This window comes from Hevea brasiliensis, chromosome 4, assembly GCF_030052815.1.
Source record: "Hevea brasiliensis isolate MT/VB/25A 57/8 chromosome 4, ASM3005281v1, whole genome shotgun sequence".
NCBI classification, from domain to species: Eukaryota; Viridiplantae; Streptophyta; class Magnoliopsida; order Malpighiales; family Euphorbiaceae; genus Hevea; species Hevea brasiliensis.
The window spans coordinates 87726023-87734968 of NC_079496.1; positions in this window are offsets into that span (position 1 = coordinate 87726023).

Consider the following 8946-nt stretch of genomic DNA (forward strand, 5'->3'; position numbering starts at 1 on the left):
TTGCATCAATACACAGCCTAACCCATTGTGAGAAGCATCACTATAAATGTTGTATTCTTTACCCAGGGTAGGTCAAGTCAGGACTGGAGCTTCAGTCAAACATTTATATAATTCATCAAAACTCTGTTGGCATTTATCCGTCCACTGAAATTTTACATCTTTTCAGAGTAGCTTAGTCAATGGAGATGCCAACATGGAGAATCCCTTCACAAATCGACGGTAGTATCCAGCTAAACCCAGAAAACTACGAATCTCTGTGACATTTCTAGGTGGCCTCCAATTAAGGACAGCTTCAATCTTACTTGGATCTACCTTAATGCCCTCTTCTGATACTACATGCCCCAAGAAAGATATTTTTTTCAGCCAAAATTCACATTTCGATAATTTGGCATATAGTTGTTTCTCCCTCAAAGTTTGCAGTACAATGCGCAGATGTCTATCATGCTCTTCTCCATTTCTCGAATAGACCAATATGTCATCTATGAATACCACAACAAACTGGTCGAGGTATGGTCTGAAGATAGTGTACATCAGATCCATAAAGCAGCCGGAGCATTAGTTAACCCGAATGGCATGATTAGGAACTCATAATGGCAATAGCGGGTTCTGAAGGCAGTTTTAGGAATACTCTACTCTTGTACTTTCAGCTGATAATAACCTGATCTCAGGTCAATTTTGGAGAACATAGCTGCACCCCTTAACTGATCAAACAAGTCATCAATGCGGGGTAATGGATATATGTTCTTTATTGTCACTTTATTCAACTGCCAATAATCAATACACAAGCGGAGAGTGCCATCTTTCTTCTTTACAAACAACACCGGCGCTCCCCAAGGTGACACACTAGGGCGGATAAAGCCCTTGTCAAGCAATTCTTGCAACTGCACTTTCAACTCTTTCAATTCTGCTGGTGTCATTCTATATGGCGTTATGGAGATTGGGTCCACACCAGGCATAACATTAATCTCAAACTGCACCTCTCTTTCTGGAGGTAATCCTGGCAATTCATTAGGAAACACATTCGAAAAGTCACATACAGTAGGGATGTCCCTTAGTGCTGGGCTCCCCACTTGGGTGTCTATCACATGTGCCAAGTATGCTTCACACCCCTTTCTGATCATCCTTCTGGCTAGTGTAGCCGAAATGATGTTTGATGGCAGTAAATGCCTCTCCCCATGTATTACCACATCACCGTACAAAGGGAGACCAAAAGTGACTGTCTTCATCTACAGTCAATCATGGCGTGATGCCTGGCTAACCAATCCATGCCCAAGATGATATCATACTCTCTGAAGGGCATTTCAATCAAGTCTGACAGGAAAACATGTCCTTGGATCACCAAAGGACAGTTTCTATAGATTCTGTTGACCCGGACCTCTTGTCCTAACGGACTAGTTACTAGCACTTCAAAACCCATTTGCACACATGGAACAGCAATGTGTGCAAATACATATGAACTGACTAGTTACTAGCACTTGAACTGACTATGCTAGCACTAACATATGAATGGATTGAACCCGGATCAAACAACACAGATACATCTTGCTCAGAGATAGAGAATGTACCGGCTATAACATCAGAAGTCTCAGCCTCTTCTCGCTGTCTCATTGAATAAAACCTGACTGCCTGAAGCAGTGCCTCTACCTCTGCCTCTTTCTCTACCAACTGATTGTGAACCTCTGGGAGCAGGACTCTGAATAGATCCCTCAGCAGTAGTAGGAGCTAGACCATATCTCAAAGATGGAGCACTAGTGCAGTCTCTTGCGAAATGACCCTTGCCTCTGCAGTTAAAGCAAGCTCCAGTGGCCCAATAACACTCCCCCTCCCCCCCATGAATCTTGCCACAAGTCTCACAGGGGTGGGCAGAATGTGAACCCCTGCTCGACTGCTGACCAGACTTATCGGGTCTCTGTCCGGAAAATCTGCCCCTACCAAATCTTCCACCTCGACCCCTGCTGGGTCCACTAAACTTCTTTTTCTTTCCAGAAGTACCACCAGAACTCGGCTCTACTGAATTTTCCCCCTTGTCTTTTTTTTATTTCTTAGCTTTCTCTGATTTTTCTTTCACTGGGGTTGCTTCTGATTCTATTCTTTCTAACTCAAGTGCTTGAGACATGAGCTCTGAGAAGTTGCTGTGTCGGAATCCCACAACTTGCATCCTTATGCTGGGCTTCAAACACGTCTCAAATCTCTTGCATCTTGCCTTGCTGGTAGAAAGGAGACTCCCTGCATAGTGACTTAAGTAGGAGAACTCCTTCTCATACTCTGTCACTGATCTATTCCCTTATTTTAGACTCAGAAACTCTTGTAACTTTTGATCGACATATGCGTCTGGGATGTATTTCTATCTGAACTCTCTGATGAAGTCATCCCAGGTCAGCACTGGTGGTTCAGCCAAGCTGTAGGGGATGGTCTTCCACCAATCATACGCATCCCCTTGCAGTAGCGACACAGAATACTCAAACTTCAGTTCATCTTGGCAGTGCATTCTTACTGGCTCAATGGGATCAACTTAACTTATGCCTGATATATCAATAATGGATGTGCTTGAGATTTTGAGCATTAGGGGCTAGGTAAAGTATTGAACCTCACATGAGATGTGATGGGCAAGGAGTTGCTCACATATAGTTTACTGTAATTCCAATAATGGATGTACCTGAGGATGATCAATAAGACTATAAGAATTCAATTAGCCACTAGAAATCCATCCAACTAGGATTTCCGTTTTCTACTTTGGAAGTGTAGGATTTGCAAAGTTAGTGGGAGGACCAATTTGCTTAAAAGACCATAATAATTTTGGTTAAATACATGATACATTCACTAATTAATCTAATTATTTTCTGCAGTTAATTTTCTAATAATAATGAGCATACCACAACCACCACCATCCAATATCCTTGCAAGCATACTTGATCGCAATAGGTTAACAAGACCTAATCTCTCTAATTGGCTTAGAAATTTGAAACTTGTCTTGAACCTTGAACATATAGGATATGTTCTAGACTCAAATGTTCCTAGTCCCTTACCTCCAGAGGCCACTTAAGAGGAACATGAAACTTTGGACGAGTGGAAGGAGCATGATATGAGAGCCAAGTGTTACATGCTTGCTTCTATGAGTACTGAGTTACAGAAGCAGCATGAGAACATGCAGAGTGCGAGTGAGATTCTCCTTCACCTACAAGAGTTGTATGGTGAGCATAGCAGGAATGCTAGGTATGAGATATCTAGATAGTTATTTCGCATGATGATGTTAGAGGGACAGAATATTGGGGATCATGTCCACAAGATGATTCGGCTGATTGAGCAGCTGAAACATCTTGACTTTAACATGGATTTCCAACTGCAAACGAATTTGATCCTTCAGTCCCTTCCAGAGTCATTTGGGAATTTTGTGACAAATTTCCATATGACTAAGCAGGAATGCACCTTGACTGGTTTACTCAATATGCTGGTTATTGCTCAAAAGAATATGTCGGGCAATAAAGAAAAAGAGGTTGATTTGATTGCATCTTCTTCTGTTGGAAAGTCCAACAAGAAGAGGGGAATAAGAAAAAGAAACCTCAAATTCTTGGTCCTTCCAAGAAGATAGCTAAACAGAAAGGGAAGACTAAAGCTGACAGAGGCAAAGGAAAGAGTTTCCACTGCCAGAAAGATGGGCACTAGAAAAGGAATTGCCCAGAGTATCTTGCTTCTCTGAAGGACAATAAGGATACACCTTCAGAAGGTATGTCTATATCTTGTTATTTAGATTCTGATGATACTCATAGTTCATCTACAGCTTGGGTTTTAGACACTGGTGCCAGTTCTCACATTACATATGATATGCAGGAACTAGCAAACAGTAGCAGCTTGCATTCTCAAGATGTTAGACTCCGGATTGGCAATGGCTCAACTGTTGAAGCTTTAGCCATAGGATCTAAATCTTTTTATATGTCTGGACATGTTTTGTGTTTGAATAATATTTTTTATGTACCTGATTCTTTTAAGAACATCATTTCTATATCTAGTTTGACTAGAGATGGTTATGAATTTCAGTTCACAGAAGATGTTTGCAATATTTATTTTGGAAATAAATATATTGGCTCGGGTTATATGCATGCTGGTCTTTATTATTTAGATAATAAGGACAAATAAAAATTGAATGCAAGTAATCTAAATAAATGTAATGCCATGGTGAAAATCAACTCAAGTACAAAATATATTTAGCACTTAAGATTAAGTCATGTTGCAGAAGATAGGATTGCAAAATTAGAAAAAATGGGGATTCTATCCTCATTGGGTTCTGAACCTATTCCAACTTGTGAATCCTGCCTTCAAGGCAAAATGACGAGATCACCCTTTGTTGGATAAGGGCTACGAGTTGAAAATATTTTAGAGCTAATACATAGTGATGTATGTGGCCCATTTAGAGAAATGGCTAGAGACGGTTTTCATTATTTTATTACCTTTACTGATGATAAATCAAGGTTTGAGTATTTGTATTTGATGAAATACAAACATGAATCCTTTGAAAAGTTCAAAGAATTTAAATCTGAAGTAGAAAATCAAACAAGAAAAAGTATTAAAGCTCTTCAGATCGTGAAGGTGAATACTTGAGTACTGAATTTGATGAATACTTGAAAGAGCATAGCATTGTTTCCCAGTTGACTCCTCCAGGAACACCACCGCTGAATGGTGTATCTAAAAGGAGAAATCGTACCCTATTGGATATGGTACGTAGTATGATGAGCTATACTGATATGCCAATCTCCTTTTGGGGATTTGCATTAGAATCAGCTTTGCATATTCTGAATAGGATTCCATCAAAATCAGTATCTTCCACACCTTATGAGATATGACATGGAAGAAAACCAAGTTTTAAGCATGTTAAGATTTGGGGTTATCCAGCTTATATCAAAAAGTTGAACACTGATAAATTGGAAACCAGGTTAGAAAAGGGTCGATTTTTTGGACATCCAAAAAATAGTTTTGGATATTATTTTTATTTGCCTACATCACAAAAGGTTGTGGTAAGTAGAGATGCCACATTTCTTGAATAACAGTTTGTTCAAGAGGAAGGCAAAGGAAGGCAAATAGAGTTAGAATTGGAGAATTCTGACCAATCAACAGATCAAATGGATATGCATCCATCTAGTCAACCTATACCTATTAATGAAACATTTATAACTATTCCTCGCAGATCAACCAGGATATCTCACCCACCGGTGAGATATGGTTTCTTCATGAAGAAGAACAAGAGTTGTCTACTCATGAAGAAGTAGATCATGGAGATGATCCACTTACCTATGAAGAAGCTATATCAGATATAGGCTCTTCAAAATGGATTGATACTATGAAATCCGAAATTGATTCTATGTATAAGAATCGAGTTTGTGACCTTGTTGACCCACCTGAAGATATTATACCTACAGGGAATAAAAGGGTTTTCAAGAAGAAAATTGGTTCTGATGGAAAGGTAGTGACCTATAAAGCAAGGCTAGTAGCGAAAGGGTTTCACCAAAGGCAAGGAATCGACTATGAGGAGACTTTCTCATCTATTGCCATGCTTAAATCAATTAGGATTCTATTAGCAATAGCTGCATACTATGATTATGAGATTTGGCAGATGGATGTCAAAACAGCTTTTCTCAATGAATACATTAAAGAAAACATTTTCATGGAACAACCTAGGAGTTTTGAATCCCAATATGGTTCCAAAGTATGCAAGCTAAAGCGATCCATTTATGGGTTGAAACAAGCTTCGAGGAGTTGAAATATCCATTTTGATGAAGCCATTAAGTCATTTAGTTTTATAAAAAATGAGGATGAACCATGTGTATATAAGAAGGTTAGTGATAGTGTTATCACTTTCCTTATCTTATATGTGGATGACATTTTGTTGATGGGTAATGACACATGTATGTTGACAACTGTAAAGGTATGGTTGTCAAATACATTCTCCATGAAAGACTTAGGGGAGGCAACCTATATTTTTGGGATTCGCATCTATAAAGATAGAGTGAAAAGAATAATTGATTTTTCCCAAAGTCTATACTTGGAAAAGGTGTTAAAGAGGTTTCACATGCTTGATTCCAAGAGGAGATTGTTACTTGTGAGACATGGTATCCACCTTTCTAAAAAGATATCTCTAAAGACACTTGAAGAAAGAGACAAAATGGCCAGAATTCTATATGCTTCAGCTATTGGAAGTTTGATGTATGCAATGTTGTGTACTAGGCTGGATATCGCATATGCTGTTAGTTTGACTAGTAGGTATCAATCCAATCTAGGTTTGGAACATTGGATAGCTGTCAAGAATATCCTTAAGTACTTTAGAAGAACTAAGGATTTATTCTTGATTTATGGAGGTGGTGACTTGCAATTAAATAGTATACTGATTCTGATTTCTAATCAGATATCGATGATAGAAAGTCTACTTCTGGGCATGTGTTCATTTGTAATGGAGGTACAGTTAGTTGAAAGAGTTCCAAACAGAGTACGATTACAGATTCCACTATCGAGGCCGAGTATATTGCTGCATCAGATGCTGCAAAAGAAGCTGTTTGGGTAAAAAAGTTCATGACAGAACTTGCAGTAGTTCCTTCCATTGAGTCAGCAGCTCCACTCTACTGTGACAACAATGGAGTAGTCATACAATCTAAGGAACCCCGGTCTCACCATAAATCCAAACACATAGAAAGGCGCTACCACATTATCAGAGAAATAGTTGGGTGAGGCCATGTAGCCATGCAGAAAATAGCATCAACTAAAAATCCAACTGATCCATTCACTAAGCCTATATCACAAGCTCAGTTAGACCAACATCTTGAGAAGATAGGTCTAAGATATTGTAATGAATGGCTCTAGTGCTAGTGGGAGATTGTTAGTAGTATACCCTAGAGCACATCATTTAGTATGTATCTTGTACATGCTTTATTAATAAAAGGCATTTTCACTTTTCTGTTTACATAATATATTTTTGTGTAATAGAAAAGGTCCATTGATATTTTGTTAAAAATTCTATTCTTAAGTTGTTAAGAATATGAGTGACAGTATTTCTAGTACAAAGTATTATAAATTGGTTCACAATCGAGGATACTTCACAATAAGGACATAACTTATTCAGAAAGATTGTAATCATGTTTATTCCCAAGTTACTAATATGAGATGTAAATAAGATGGAATGGTGAGTCTCATGCAATATAACAAACATGATAGGCACTTATACATGATAAGTAGGCTGAACCAATGACACTTATGACAAGCACATGGAGTTTACTCTTGTTAATGTATTGTCATAAATCATATCAGTGCATATAATCTTTAGACTTGAGATAGCATAGTTATCTTGTATATAGTAAAGGAACGGAAGCGTGAAAAAAATAAGTTTATACCATTGAATTCAAAAATTTTCACCTAGGGTCACATGCTTCATGCAAGATTTATTTTTATCTATTTGATTTCAATGATAAAAACCATATTAAAACTCTTTTAATATGTTTTTGGATTTTTATTTGCCATTTAATATTTTAAAATTAATCAGATTAACTTTAGAACCCTATATTAAATCAATAACGATTACACTAATCTCTTGATGCACTGCAGCGTGTCTGCGCCTTTGAGATTCGTCTTTAGGACACCAGATGTTGGCCCTCTAGCTTGTCCACACCAAGAACACCTATGGCAGCCCTTGAACAGCTTCTAAAGCTTTTTATATTAATTAAAAATTCAAGTTCTGCCTTTTAAGGGATTAGAGATGTAAACAGGACACTAGAAACAATTTCTAGTGTTCTTAATTCAAGAGATTGATGGCTAATCTCTTTGAACTAATGAGAGATGAAGAAGAATAGATGAAGAGCCTCAAAATGGCGTGACAAAGGAGAGGAGTGGCTGCTGGTTGCTTTTCTTTTTCATAACAACACTTATATAGCTAGGTTAACACATTAAACCCTTGCCACATGTCACCCTTTGATTAGCTCTAGGTTTAAGTGACCCAATCACATTGTGCCAAGTGTCAAACCTATATTTAATCTTGATTTTAATCATCTTATATGATTAAAAAACATTTGGCGAGCTTATGTGTAATCCCATGTGTCACCATCTCATGGTGCCACGTGTCACCATCTCATGGTGCCACGTGTCACACTGTGAAATGACCAAAATGCCCCTGTGTCTTAATTTTGAGTTCTTAACCCAAAATAATTATTTTTCTTCTTCTAATTAATTTATATCAAATATAAATTAAATAATTAATCTCGATTAATTAATTTCTCATTAATTAAATTCATATTCAAACACTTTAAATATAAATTTAACTTATACTACACATCCAATAATCTAGATTTGATTTCAAGTCATGCTAGGGACTTTGCAATTTAATTGCAAACCAAACCTATTTAATTAATTAACTAAACTCTTTAATTAATTAATTAAATCATATTTAAATAGGTGATAACTTGTGTATGTGTGTGACTTACTAGGCTCATCACTAATTGGCAATGAGACATGATATCAACTCTTAATATCATCAGAACTCTTTCTTACCATAAATGATTTCTCTAAATCATTTTATGAACCTCATAGACTATGGTTAACACCTAGCATAGCATGCCATGGCCACCCAATTAGTAATAAGTTTTACCTTAAATGAACCTATAATCATATGTTACCATGCATTAGAATCTCTCTGTTACAAAATCCCAACTCAAGCTGGAGTCATGGTTTATGTCAAACTCCATTTGCTATGAATATTATGTTCTCTTTTAATTCCAGTTCTTGATTAAAAAGATTTTCTCATCAGAAACTCTTTTCTGAATAAATCTATCTGTCCTGGCCAGGAACTTGAAACATCAAGAATAATTAAATGAACATAGGATTTTATCTCTATTTACTTAGAGGAACAGATTCCATCTTGATCAACACCTACCTCTATATATAACTAGTAGGAGCCAACACATGCCCATATAC